Genomic DNA, 13,771 nt, shown 5'->3' on the forward strand with positions numbered 1-13,771 from the left:
GAAATTACAATTTGCAGTGGCCAAAATAACAGAACTAAATCAAGATCATCAATGGATGCTACAAGGACTCAGTAAAATGTTACTGAAGAACAGGATATTCACAGTGCCTCAAAATATTATCCACAGACCAGTTATTAATTTAAAAGGAAAAAAAACCATCTTTAGAATAGAGAAATCTGACAGACACCACCCTAACCACATGATCAAAGTTAGCAAATCCAATAATGAGTCAAACTGGGCTTACACACCTCCAGATGTAACGCAGAGGAAAGAATACATCATCATGTACATGTCATTCTTCACAAGGGGTTCTAATCTGAATCTATTAAGGACACAATCAGACAAACCGAGACTGTGAGGCCTTCTATGAAGCAATGAGCCTGGACTCCTCAAAAATGTCAGTGTCACAAAAAGAAAGAGAAAAAAGTAAGACAAACTGTTCTAGATTCTTAATTAGAGTTTGGATCCAAAACAAAAGCATGAAGGAATTTATCACGATAACTGTGAAATTTCAATATGGACTGTTGCAGACGTTTTGCATAATTATCAGTGATAAATTTCTTGAGAATGGTTAACAGTACTGTGATTACGCAGAATGTCTTTGCTGCTCTCAGGTAATATATACTGAATATATATATGAGAGACGTCATTATGTCTGCAATTTACCTTAAATGGATCAGAAAAATGTCGGTGTGTGTATACGAGAGACAGAGAAAGCAAATGTGGTAAAATATTAAAACCGGTGAATGAAGTGAATCTAGAACTCTGTGTAGGTTTTAAATTTTTCAAAATAAAAAGCTGGAGGAAAAAAGTACAGAAATGGGCACTATTTTTGATACTGCCAGTTTGGGACAAAATTTACAGTGGAACTAGATGTAGCCCAAAAGAAGATATAGAACATCTGTTGGCTCTACTTGCACACCTGGGAACAACTGCATAATTCAGGTATGGACCTGCCTTAGGCAGAGAGTCTTTGCTGGGACCAGTAAAAACAGATCAACTTCTGACAACATAAACTGAAATCCAGAAAAGCCACAACACAAAAATAAATCTTTTCAACTGACAACTTCCCCTCCACCAACCCTGGACACACACACACACACACACCATGAATTTGGCGGAGTAAGGAGCAGTAGGGGAGAGACAGAAAGCAGAGAGATCTCACAATCTCATATAGTGCTTAGCTTCCAGGAACTTGCTGAAGTTGAATCCAGAGATGGAATGAAACAAACTAAAAAGCTGAAAACTAACTCCTTCCCAATTCAAATGCTGATAAGACCAAAGAGGGCATGCCCTGGTGTCTTGACGTGAGTACAGCCATGTATGGCCATTCCATGGACCTACAGCCACCAGCACACAAAGAAATATAAAGCTGCTTTCTGTGTGGTGGGAAGTGGCCCTTCTCCCACAGAGATAGTTGCAAATTGTAACATTACAAGGCTCTTTGGGCATCGTAGCTCGGGACGGACTGGCCATCTGTGCCGGGCTGTGACGATAACCAGGGAGCAGAATGCACGTACACAACTGCCGGGCTGGGACGACAGCCAGGGGGCTCAGCGCACATACGCAACTGATAACCATTTGTGCATGGAAACAATAAATGCTTGCTCTGCAAACTCTGTAACTGCTTACTCTGGAGATTACTGATGCTATATAAACCGCTGGAAAGTGAGGCCTGGTGAGAGTCTCACCTGTGGAGGGGATGCCTTGCCCAGGACCTCTGACGATCAGACTCCCGCCTAGCCATGTCAATTGAAGGGACTCTCCCAGGCGCAAAGGCATGGAGGTTGTGAGTAACTGATCTGATGTTTTCTCTTTTGGTCAACCTGGTGTTTCTCTTTCTGGTTGATTTGTGTTATTTCCCTTCAGTCGATCTGGTGTTTCCCTTTCCAATCAATCCGATGTTTTTCCCTCTTATTATATGACCTATTCAAATCTGCTTCTATCTCAGTCGATCTGGTGTTTCCCTTTCCGATCGATTTGTGTCATTTCCCTCTCATTATCTGACCTATTCCAATCTGTTTGCAGACTATCGCCTTTACTCTCCTGTATATAATAAAAGATAAATTCAGTCCATTCGCTTGGGTTGGAAAGTTTCTTTTTATGTCTCCGATCGAATCTACCAAACCTCTCAAAACACCTGGGCTGAGCATCTGGAAAGTTGGAGATTGAGCCAAAGGGCAGAGATCTCTTTAATTCATTTGAAACTGGAGGTAAACTAAAACAAATTAAAACTGCAGTCCTGCCCAGCTTAGCAGGCTTCCTGGTGGGATCTACATGCTCAATCTCTCAGCCTACATGCCCTGACACAGGAAAAGATGCTCCCTATGGGAAAAAAACACGCAAAAACAATGATCTAGTTCAGGCTTTATCATTCTTTTATATAAAATGTCTTACATAAAATAGAAAGCTATCAAACATGCAAAATAGCAGAAAAATATGACCCACAACCAAGAGGCAAATTCTAGTCAACTGAATTAAATCCACAGATAAAGTAGACGTTAGAATTAGCAGACAAGGACTTTAAAATAACTATAATAATTAGGTTTAGGCAGGAGGGAAGTCAAGATGGCAGCGTAGGCAGACTCTGAACTCACCTCCTCCCGCGGACACAGCCAATTTACAACTACTCGTGGAAAAATTACCCCCGAGACAGAACAGAAAACTGGATAAGAGGAACTCCTGCAACAACGGACAATCCTAATTGAGGTGGAAGAGGCAGAAACTCCCTTCTGGAGAGAAAAACATCGCTTTCACAAGCCGCCAGCGTCACGGCCGCGCGGGAGCAGCCCACAGGTACGCAGCCTCCCTGGAGGCGCGGGGCCGAGCCGGGGAGCGCCCCCACTGGAGGCATTTTGTGGACCCAGCACAATCGAGACGAGTGGCATAATATCTGACTTTGCCTGCTACTAAAACATTGGGGAGCACCCCCAGAAAAGCTGGTTCACAAAGAAATTAAAACTGGCTCTTAAAGGGCCCACGCGCAAACTCACCCATTTCAGAAAGCAACCTAAAATCACCAGAAAGAAAGGTGCACAGTGCTTTGGTGAAAAGAGACTCACCTAATAGGCCCTGAGGGCATCTCGGTGAGGGGTGAGACCTCTCCAGGGACTGGGACAGTGGTGGCAGCCATTGTTGTGGCCTGGTGTGGGCGTGCTGACACAGACGCCATTGGAGTTCTCCCTGAGGCCTGCTAGCCCAGGGTCTACCCCAGCCACTAGAGCACCGATTTAATCCAGCTCAGTCAGGGCAGGCAGCCTACCCTAGAGACTGGCCCCACGCAACAACAACTACTCAGGCAACTTGTGGGCCTGCATAGATTGGTGACTGGATTCTCTGCTGCCTGGCAACTGAGCTGACTTCAGTGGGGCAGGACGTGCACAAGGAGCAGGTGGAGAGTGTGGGGCAGTGGTGGAGTGTGTGGGGCTCCCGCCGTGGAGAGACTGGGTCTGCTTCGGGAGGTTGGGGCGTGCACACGGGGCAGGACTGTGTTGACTGTGTGTGTGGACCTGTGGTCGGCAGGGCTTGTCAGCTGCAGAAGACTTGTGCTTCTCAAAGACCCACATAGGTGGTTTGCCCCACCTTCCAAACCCTGAAACAACTGCGCGCTCCTGTGCCTGAGGCCAGCCCCACACAGCTGCAATCCTCAGAGAGCTGACAAGAGACCTAAAGGCTGGAGGCTTATAGCAATTGTAAGGCCCTGAGCCTAACAACCTGCCACGCTGGGGGCCTACTCACTTAAAAGAAATACTGCAACACAAATGTGGTATTAGAACTTGCAGCTAACTGTGCTGGGGCTCCCCACACCTGATAAAGAGACTGAAGGGCCCACAACAACTACAAGCAGCTGAGCATTACAACAGCTGGCCAGGAGCATAACTCGGCCTCCCTGGGCGCCTACAGGGACAGCAAACAGGCCACAACAGAAGGACACACGTAGCCCACATAGGGGTCACCCCTGGAACATTGAGAACTGAGGGAAGCACACTGCAGGCCTCCTAAGCCATCACTTACATAAGGTCACCTATCCAAGAGCAGGAGACGTAGCTGACCTCCCTAATACGTAGACACAAGCACAGGGAAAGAGGCAAAATGAGGAGGCAAAAGAATACATTCCAAGTAAGGGAACAGGACAAAACCCCAGAAAAGGAACTAAGTGAAACAGAAATGAGCAACCTACCTGACAGAGAGTTCAAACTAAGAGTGTTAAGGATGCTCACTGATGTGGGGAGAAGAATAGATAAACTCAGTGAGAATGTCAACAAAGAAATGGAAGACATAAAAAAGAACCAATCAGAAATGAAGAATACAATACTGGAAATGAAAAATTCATTAGAGGGACTCAAAAGTAGAGTAGAGGATCAGAAGAACAGATCTGCGAGCTGGAAGAAAGACTAGAAGAAATTACCCAAGCTGAACAGGTAAAAGAGAAAAGAATTAAAAAGAGTGAGGACAGTCTAAGGGACCTCTGGGACAACATCAAGCGCACTAACATCCATGTTATAGGTGTCCCGGAAGGAGAAGAGCGAGATAAAGGGGCAGAGACTCTATTTCAAGAAATAATAGATGAAAACTTCCCTAACCTAAGGAAGGAAACAGACATCCAGGTACAGGAAGCACAGAGAGCCCCAAACAAGATAAACCCAAAGAGGCCCACACCAAGACACATCATAATCAAAATGTCCAGAATTAAACATAAAGAGAGAATCCTAAAAGTCGCAAGAGAAAGTCAAGTTACATACAAAGGAAACCCCATAAGGCTATCAGCTGACTTCTCAGCAGAAACCTTACAGGCTAGAAGAGAGTGGCATGATATATTTAAAGTGCTAAAAGGAAAAAACTTACAGCCAAGAATACTCTACCCAGCAAGGTTATCATTCAAAATGGAAGGAAAGATCAAAAATTTCCCAGACAAGCAAAAATTAAAGGAGTTTGTCACCAAGAAACCAGTGCTACAAGAAATGTTAAAGGGACTGATTTAAGGGGAAAAGAGAAGACCACAAATAGGGAAAATTATCTATTTCCATGATAAGAGGCTAATGGATACAAATGCACAAAAAAGAGGTTAGATATGATATCAAAAACATAAAAGGAGGAAGGAGGGGAGTTAAAGAGTAGAGCTTTCAGACAGAGGTCAAACTAAAGAGACCATCAATTCTGTAAGGAAGAAGAAAGGAACAGAGAAGGACTACTAAAACACTGAGAAAAAAAAAAGTTAAAAAATGGCAGTAAGTACATACTTATCAGTAGCTACTTTAAACGTCAATGGACTAAATGCTCCAATTAAAAGGCATAGGGTGGCTGAATGGATAAAAAAAAAAAGACCCATATATATGCTGCATACAAGAGACACACTTCAGACCGAAAGACACTCAAACTGAAAGTGAAGGGATGGAAAAAGATACTCCACGCAAATGGCAATGAAAAGAAAGCTGGCGTAGCAGTACTCATATCAGGCAAAATAGACTTTAAAACAAAAACTGTAAAAAGAGACAAAGAAGGGCATTACATAATGATCAAGGGAACAATCCAACAAGAGGATATAACACTTGTAAATATCTACGCACCCAATGTAGGTGCACCTAAATATATAAAGCAATTATTAACAGACCTAAAAACAGAAATAGACAGTAACACAATAACAGTAGGGGACTTTAACACTCCACTTACACCAACGGATAGATCATCCAAACAGAAGATCAATAAGGAAACATTGGTCTTAAATGACACACCAGAACAGATGGACCGAGTAGATATATACAGAGCATTCCATCCAAAAACCGAAGAATACATGTTCTTTTCAAATGGACATGGAACATTCTCCAGGATTGATCACATATTAGGCCACAAAACAAGTCTCCATAAATTTAAGAAGATTGAAATAATACCAAGCATCTTTTCTGACCACAACGGTATGAAACTAGAAATCAACTATAGGAAGAAAATCAGAAAAGCCACAAATACATGGAGATTAAACAAAATGCTACTGAACAATGACTGGGTCAACGAAGAAATCAAAGAAGAAATCAAAAAATACCTGGAGACAAATGAAAATGAAAATATGACACACCAGAATTTATGGGATACAGCAAAAGCGGTTCTAAGAGGGAAGTTTATAGCGATACAGGCCGATCTCAACAAACAAGAAAAATCTCAAAGAAACAATCTAACAATGCACCTAAAGGAACTGGAAAAAGAAGAACAAACAAAGCCCAAAATCAGTAGAAGAAGGGAAATCATAAAAATCAGAGCAGAAATAAATGAAATAGAGACCAAAAAAACAATAGAAAAAATTAATAAAACCAAGAGCTGGTTCTTTGAAAAGATCAACAAAAGTGACAAACCTTTAGCTAGACTCACCAAGAAAAAAAGAAAGAAGGCACAAATAAGTAAAATCAGAAAGGAAAGAGGAGAAATTACAAGACACCTCAGAAATACAAAAGATTATAAGAGAATACTATGAAAAGCTATACGCCAACCAATTCGACAATCTGGAAGAAATGGATAAATTCTTAGAATCATACAACCTTCCAAAACTGGATCAAGAAGAAGTAGAGAATTTGAATAGACCAATCACCAGTAAGGAGATCGAAACAGTAATCAAAAACCTCCCCAAAAATAAAAGTCCAGGACCAGACGGCTTCCCTGATGAATTCTACCAAACATTCAAAGAAGAATTAATACCTATCCTTCTCAAACTCTTCCAAAAAATTGAGGTGTGGGAGAAGCTCCCTAACTCATTCTACGAAGCCAACATTACCCTGATACCAAAAGCAGACAAGGACAACACAAAAAAAAGAAAACTACAGGCCAATATCACTGATGAACATCGATGCAAAAATCCTCAACAAAATACTACCAAATCGCATACAACAATACGTCAAAAAGATTATACACCATGATCAAGTGGGATTTATTCCAGGGATGCAGGGATGGTTTAACATTCGCAAATCAACGTGATACACCACATTAATAAAATGAAGAATAAAAATCACATGATCATCTCAATAGATGCAGAGAAAGCATTTGACAAGATACAGCATGCATTTATGATAAGAACTCTGAATAAAATGGGTATAGAAGGAAAGTACCTCGACATAATAAAGACCATATATGACAAACCCACAGCTAATATCATCCTCAATGGTGAAAAACTGAAAGCTATCCCTCTAAGAACAGGAACCAGACAAGATGCCCACTCTCACCACTCCTATTTAACATAGTACTGGAAGTCCTAGCCAAAGCAATCAGGCAAGAGAAAGAAATACAAGGGATCCGAACTGGAAAGGATGAAGTGAAACTGTCACTATTTGCAGATGACATGATTTTATATATAGAAAACCCTAAAGAATCCACCAGAAAACTTTTAGAAGTAATAAACAAATATGGTAAAGTTGCAGGATACAAAATCAACATACAAAAATCAGTTGCATTTCTATACACTAACAATGAAGTAGCAGAAAGAGAAATTAAGAATACCATCCCATTTACAATAGCAACAAAAAGAATAAAATACCTAGGAATAAACTTAACCAAAGAGGTGAAAGATCTGTACACCAAAAACTATAAAACATTGCTGAAAGAAAGTGAAGACACAAAGAAATGGAAAGATATTCCGTGCTCTTGGATTGGAAGAATTAACATAGTTAAGATGTCCATACTTCCTAAAGCAATCTTTAGATTCAATGCAATCCCTATCAAAGTTCCAACAACATTTTTCACAGAAATAGAACAAAGAATCCTAAAGTTTATATGGAACAACAAAAGACCCTGAATAGCTAAAGGAATCCTGAGAAAAAAGAACAAAGCTGGGGGTATCACACTCCCCGATTTCAAAATATACTACAAAGCTATAGTAACCAAAACAGCGTGGTACTGGCACAAAAACAGACACACAGATCAATGGAATAGAATCGAAAGCCCAGAAATAAACCCACACATCTATGGACAGCTAATCTTTGACAAAGGAGTCAAGAACATACAATGGAGAAAAGAAAGTCTCTTCAACAAATGGTGTTGGGAAAACTGGATAGCCACATGCAAAAAAAATGAAAGTAGACCCTTACCTTACACCATACACAAAAATTCACTCAAAATGGATTAAAGACCTGAATATAAGACCTGAAACTATGAAACTTCCAGAAGAAAACATAGGCAGTACGCTCTTCGACATCGGTCTTAGCAACATATTTTCAAGCACCGTGTCTGACGGAGCAAGAGAAACAATGGAAAAAATACACAAATGGGACTACATCAAACTAAAAAGCTTCTGCACAGCAAAGGAAACCATCAACAAAATGAAAAGACAACCTAACAATTGGGAGAAGATATTTGCAAACCATACATCTGATAAGGGCTTAATCTCCAAAATATATAAAGAACTCATGCATCTCAAAAACAAAAAAACTAACAACCCAATTAAAAAATGGGCAAAAGACCTGAACAGACATTTCTCCAAAGAAGATATACAGATGGCCAACAGACACATGAAAAGATGTTCAAAATCACTAACTATCAGGGAAATGCAAATCAAAACTACAATGAGATATCACCTCACGCCTGTCAGAATGGCTATAATTAACAAGACAGGAAACAACATGTGTTGGAGAGGATGTGGAGAGAAGGAAACTCTCATACACTGCTGGTGGGAGTGCAAACTGGTGCAGCCACTATGGAAAACAGTATGGAGATTCCTCAAAAAATCAAGGATAGAACTACCATATGATCCAGCTATTCCACTGCTGGGTATTTATCCAAAGAACTTGAAAACACCAATGAGTAAAGATACATGCAACCCTGTGTTCATTGCAGCGTTATTCACAATAGCCAAGACTTGGAAGCAACCTAAGTGCCCATCAAGGGACGAATGGATAAAGAAGATGTGGTATATATACACAATGGAATACTACTCATCCATAAGAAACGATGAAATCCAGCCATTTGTGACAACATGGATGGACATTTCGGGTATTATGCAAAGAGACATAAGTCAGAGGGAGAAGGTCAAATACCGTATGATTTCCTTCATTAAGTAGTAGATAATAACAACAATAAACAAACACATAGAGACAGAGATTGGATTGGTGGTTACCAGAGGGGAAGGGGGGAGGGGGGAGGGTGAAAGGGATAATTCGGCTCATGTGTGTGGTGATGGGTTGTAATTAGTATTTGGGTGGTGAACATGATGTAATCTATGCAGAAATAGAAGTATAATGATGTACACCTGAAATTTATACAATGTTATAAACCAATGTTACTGCAATAAATAAAAAATTAAAAAATTAAAAAAATAATAATAATTAGGTTTAAAATTTTACAGAAAAAGATTGATAGAATAAGTGAACAGATGGGAATTTTCAACAGAAAAATGGAAGCTTTAGAAAAAAATGAAATTCTAAAATTGAAACACATCTAAAATGAAAAAGTCACTGAATGAGCTTAATAGAAGAATGAATATATCAGAACAAAGTATCAATGAACTCAGGGACATGGCAAGAGAAAATATCCAAATAGAGGCAAAGAGAGAAAAAAAATTAAGGAAAAAAGAGGAAGAGAATGTCAAAAACCTGTGGGACAACATCAAAAGTTGAACATATGTGGAATTAGATCCTCAAAGAAGAATAAGAGAGAGAATGGAGAACACAAAATATTTGAAGAGAAAACATTTCTTAAAAATTTTCCAAAACTGATAAAAAAAAAAAAATCAACCCATGGACTAAAGATGTCCAGTGAAACTTAAGCAGGATTTATATAAAGACGACAACATCTAAGTTCATCACCATCAAACCAACAAAAATCAAATATAAAAAGAAAGTCTTAAAACCAAAGAGACACATTACACATTGTAACAACAAGAATGACAGCTGACTTCTCATCAGACAATGGAAGCTAGAAGACAATAGAATGACACATTTAAAGCGCTAAAAGATAAAGTTATCAACCTAGAATTCTTATCCAGCAAAAATACATTTCAAGAAATGACGCACAAAATGAGGATATTTTTAGACACGCAAAAACTAAGAGAATTTGTTGGCAGCCGATCTTCACCACGCTCTTAAATCTAAAGAGCTGGTGCTCTTAAGAGCACCAGCTCTTAAATCTAAAGAGAAATTATACCAGATGTAAACCCAGATCTGTGGGAAGAAATGGAGAACACCACTGAAACCCATATTGAAATAGCCAGTTGTTCAGTATGACTAGGAGTTAATTAGGCACAGGTTAGGAGATAGAAGGGGAAGGAAGTATGCAATGCATAGGAAACAGCACGTGCAAAGGCCCTGAGCAAGGAAAAGGAATGGACTTTTTTAGGACCTGGAAGAAGGAAGGACGGTAGGTCTGACGCAAAGAAAAGAGCCTGAAGAGTGGTGATATATAGCAGGGGCCAAGTCATAAGGATGTCGTAGGCTAGTTTTCTACTTCATTATAGGCTAATTTTCAAATCCACATCAACAGATTCATTCCCAACTAAGATTAGCACACTCTTGCTTTGGACTTTTAGAGTTAATGTAAGTTTAACATAAATTCACAAGTCCATAGGCACACCACTCAATAGCTTAAATAAATAATACATCTTGTACTTATACTATTTTCCAAACTAATGTAAAAAGTATTTAAATCATGCCACTCTTCTGCATGTAACCCTCCAGTGGCTCTTCTATCTGCTCCAAATGACCCTTACAATGACCAACAAGAACTACAGAATAAGCTCCCTCCACATCCCACCTCCCATTATTAACTGTCTGGCCTTATCCCTTCCACTCTCTGCTCCTGTCACAATGGCCTCCTCACTACTCCCCAGATAAGCTGGTACTCTCTCACCTTAAGCAGAATATCATCCTACCTTCACGCAATTATCCGCAAGGACAGGAGTCTTTGTTTTACTCCCTGGCACATCCCCAGCATCTACAAGTACCTGGCATACAGGAGGCCCTCAGCATATGTTGTTTTAATTGAGTTGAATAAACAGAAGACCCAGAATAAATGTCCTGGCCAAAACCTTACCATCACTGGAAAGGGAAGAGAGGAAGGGAGGGAGGAAGAGAAAAAGAGATCGAGAGAAAGGAGGAAAAGAAGAAAAAAAAAAGTCCCACAAATTGCAAGGAAAGAACTTTGTACTTTACTTATTTGTAAAAGATAAACTATGGTGTTGTCTTTGAAATCCTACTCCCCTAAGAGGTATATGTGTTGAGAGAAGTCTGGAGACATTACTGGTTAACTAGGAAACTTATCATCCTCTCCCTGCTTAGCAACCTTGAGCCAAACACTTAACCTTTCAATACCTCCATTTTTATGCATAGTAAGATATTATTTACTACTTATATACCATACAAGATTATAAGGATTAATGAGACTATTTGCAAAGTGTTCCGAGAATTCCTTCCCAAATCTTATATAAATGGCATAACTATGTCAATAAGTAATTAGGAACAAGCACATTTATATTTATACTTTAATCTCAGTTCAGTTCAAAAATATTCAGGAAACTATATGGGTCAGAAATATGTTATGGGTAATAAAAAAGATTAATTAGATATGCCTCTAAAACAATGCTTTCATACACTTTGAATTAACTACTTTCGTTTCCAAAAAAAAAACAGTAAGAGATTTTCCTCCTCATATGTGCATATCTTTATATGTGTGAACGTGTTTTATATAAAACACCATCAGTCATGCTCAGTAATAATTGTTTTTAAATCTCATTATGAAAAAGCTAAATAAAACTATTTCACATGTAATGAATTTTAACAGTCAAAAACTCAAGAAAAATATTGTATTTAGTTTTTTTTATATACACATCTAAATGCTTTTCAATCAGCATGCTATAAATCCTGCAGCATCAACTCATGGTACATCCATCTTACCTTATAATAAGGAAACAGTTCAAAGGCAGAGCACAATTGTTAGCTTTCATCTTAGCAATAACTCTCAACAGGGACAGAATCAACATTTAATTTAAAACCTTTATAAGTGAAAACATCTGCATAATTTTTATTATGAAATGTATAACATCACTATTATTGATCTTTACTATGCGCAATTAATAGCTCCTTTATTGTAGTTCCATGTTTCAGATTTGAAGGTTTTAAATTTCTGTTTTAAATAATTTGATTAATCCTTTTATACCACACATTTTGTAGTTTTTTTGTTAAGGCGAAAATTTTCCCTTGTAAAACCATCTGAGAGAAAGAATATTTTAAGAAGTACATCATATACTATCTTAGACTCAAGCACAGAGCAAACTAAATAATGGAAATGGAACTTAAGGGCAAGTAACAATTCACAACTATTTTTTGGCACATAAACCACTCACTCACATGATTAAAATAACTCTTCTAAAAATGAAGGGTACCAATTAGTAACCCATCACCAATTCCAATGAGCAAAATTATGTGATACTTGAGAACGAAGCTCACTAAATGCAGGAATAGGTACTACCAGAGTAGATGCTTCTCCCAATATAAAAATTATATATTTTAGGCAACATTTTTAAAATTCAGAAAAAAATAGGGTTTGAAATTCTCACAATTTGAAAACCAAAATAAATATAAAATTATAACAACATGGTTTTCAGTTACTTGAGTTCTCACCATTATTTTACCCAAAACTATAGAACTGCAGTTTATGCTCTCAATTTTAATATGTCTTGACTCAAAATAGTCTCTTTTCTACTCTATAGCTACAGTTACTGATATAAGTACCATTAACAACTTGACTATTTCAGTTAAACTGCAGTTCTAATTCTAATCACATTTAGTTTACCTTTTCCTAAGCAGAAAGTGATGTCTAAGCATGTTTAAATACACTAAATAGCTGAAAAGTATCAAAAAGAAAATTTATCAACCTGAAAAATAAACTGAATAGTCTAAATTTCATGGGGCTGGCCTGGTGGCAGAGTGGTTAAGTTTGTGCACTCTGCCATGGCGGCCCAGGGTTCGCAGGTTCAGATCTTGAGTGTGGACCTACACACCACTTATCGCGCCATGCTGTGACAGGCGTCCCACATATAAAGTAGAGGAAGATGGGCACGGATGTTAGCCTAGGGCTAATCTTCCTCACCAAAAAAAAAAAAAAAAAGAAAAGAAAAAAAGAAAAACTGAAAAGACTTTGTAAGGAACAATGTTCATGCTACATAAGTATCAAAATTCTAAGAAAAAATGTAAGATCAGGAATTAATAACCTTTAATTTACACTGAGGGTAACACAGTGGACCTTTCTGCTTAACAGACGGTAGTCTTTAAAACTGTGTCTTGGCTTCAAAATTTTCAATAATCCCTTTCCTCCAACATCTTATTGTGGACACTCAATGCTCTTTTCTTCCATTGTTAAGTGATTATTTCCTATTTCTTAGGTCATTCTCACAGAATCTGTGCTTCTAAATGTTTTATGGTCCACACTACAACACTGAGCAGCATCCGCAGTCAAAAAGAGCCAAATAATTGTGTTTTATTTTGCTCAAAATTCAGACCAAGCCAATTAATTGATATCAGATTGCAATCATTTTTTTTGTCAAATGCTCTATTTATAAGGCCACTCTAGCTTTAAATTTCTGTGATTCTAAATACTAAGTACGTTTGAGTTCAAGATCTATTAGTAACCTGCTGAATAATAAAAAAAGTTCAACCTTGACTCTACAGTTAGAGCTTTGTAACATGTGCATATTCAAACACTGTAGACGCTTAGTGTATAAACGCATAAAAGGACTGTTACTTCACTCAAAGCGAGCTGACCTTTCTTCTCTTTCCCTCATACAAAACTTACCATGAAAGAAAAG

General features: G+C 38.5%; 1 protein-coding gene across 2 annotated transcripts in view; it reads right to left on the reverse strand.

Annotated features, from left to right (window-relative positions):
- DPY19L1 (dpy-19 like C-mannosyltransferase 1) overlaps nucleotides 1-13,771 on the reverse strand; it is a 107,896-nt gene that overhangs the window by 50,792 nt on the left and 43,333 nt on the right. The gene's annotated exons all lie outside the window — the stretch shown is intronic.

Source organism: Diceros bicornis, chromosome 3, assembly GCF_020826845.1.
Source record: "Diceros bicornis minor isolate mBicDic1 chromosome 3, mDicBic1.mat.cur, whole genome shotgun sequence".
In the NCBI taxonomy this organism is placed as follows: Eukaryota; Metazoa; Chordata; class Mammalia; order Perissodactyla; family Rhinocerotidae; genus Diceros; species Diceros bicornis.